This window comes from Chrysochloris asiatica, unplaced genomic scaffold (genome assembly GCF_000296735.1).
Source record: "Chrysochloris asiatica unplaced genomic scaffold, ChrAsi1.0 scaffold00081, whole genome shotgun sequence".
Taxonomy (NCBI): domain Eukaryota; kingdom Metazoa; phylum Chordata; class Mammalia; order Afrosoricida; family Chrysochloridae; genus Chrysochloris; species Chrysochloris asiatica.
The window spans coordinates 2,903,565-2,904,823 of record NW_006408599.1 but is presented as its reverse complement, the minus strand read 5'-3'; the positions used below and the strand labels follow the sequence as shown (position 1 = coordinate 2,904,823).

At 38.1% G+C, this 1,259-nt stretch overlaps 1 pseudogene; it reads right to left on the bottom strand.

Moving 5' to 3' along the window:
• Window positions 1–553: 553 nt before the first annotated feature.
• Window positions 554–855, bottom strand: LOC102817277 (annotated as a pseudogene).
• Window positions 856–1,259: the final 404 nt, after the last annotated feature.

Genomic DNA, 1,259 nt, shown 5'->3' with positions numbered 1-1,259 from the left:
CTTCAGTGCACCTTGGACTTCTTTCTTCAGTATCATTGACTCTTAATCATATGCTACCTCTTGAAATGTTTGAACATTGGCCTTTTTTTTTTTTTTTTGGTGGTACAGTGACTGTGTATTCCTTCCATCTTCTTTTGATGCTTTCTGCATCATTCAATATTTTGCCAATAGAATCCTTCAATAATTCAGTTTAAGGCTTGAATTTTTTATCCAGTTTCCTCAGCTTGAGAAACACTGAGCATATTCTTCCCTTCTGGTTTTCTAACTCCAGATCTTTGCATATGTCATTATAATATTTGACTTTGTCTTCTTGAGCTGCCCTTTGAAATTTTCTGTTCAGCTCTCTTACCTCCTCATTTATTCCATTTGCTTTAGCATCTCTACACTGGAAAGCAAGTTTATGAGTCTTTTCTGACATCCATATTGGTCTTTTTCTTCTTTCTTGTCTTTTTTTTTTTTCATAATTATCTATTTTATTCAGATAGCAGTCTGGTCACATATAGTCCAAGAACAAATAGTAAACCAAATATAATCAGAGGGTAAAGATTGGTCTTCAAACATCATAGCCAATGATGCCATGCTTGCGTATGATCTCAACAATATAAAACCACATCCACACTTCAGTGGCCACCAAACCATTCCCTAACTGTGAGCTGTTTGAAGCAACCACTTTTAGCACTATTGACTACTTTTTTTCAGGCTCTGAATAGCTGTAGGGATCTCAGCAGGGGTTGGAGGAAGCAGCTCCACTTTGGCATAATGCCAAAATGTGGCCAATTAAGGCTTTGAGTAAGTCAGAGCAGCATTTACCATCGCTGGAGCCTTCTCCATCAAGTTATGGATAAATTGGGCCATGGTTCTTGGATGGAAAGTCCATTTCCCACAAATGCCGGCTGAATGTCACCTCCGGCAAAACATACTGCAGTACTGACCCCCTTTCTTGTCTTCTTAATGACCTTTTGCTTTCTTCCTGTATGATGTTCTTGATGTCATTCCACAACTCTTCTGGTCTTTAGTCATTAGTGTCTACTACATCAAATCTGTTCTTGAGATGATCTCTAAATTACAGTGGGATATGTTGAAGGTCATATCTTGACTCTTGTGGACTTGTTTTAATTTTCTTCAACTTCAACCTGAACTTGTATATGAGCAATTGATGGTCTGTTCCAAAGTCTGCCCCTGGCCATGTTTTGACTGATGATATGGAGCTTTTCTACAATCCCTTTCCATGGATGTAGTCAGTTTGATTTCTGTGTATT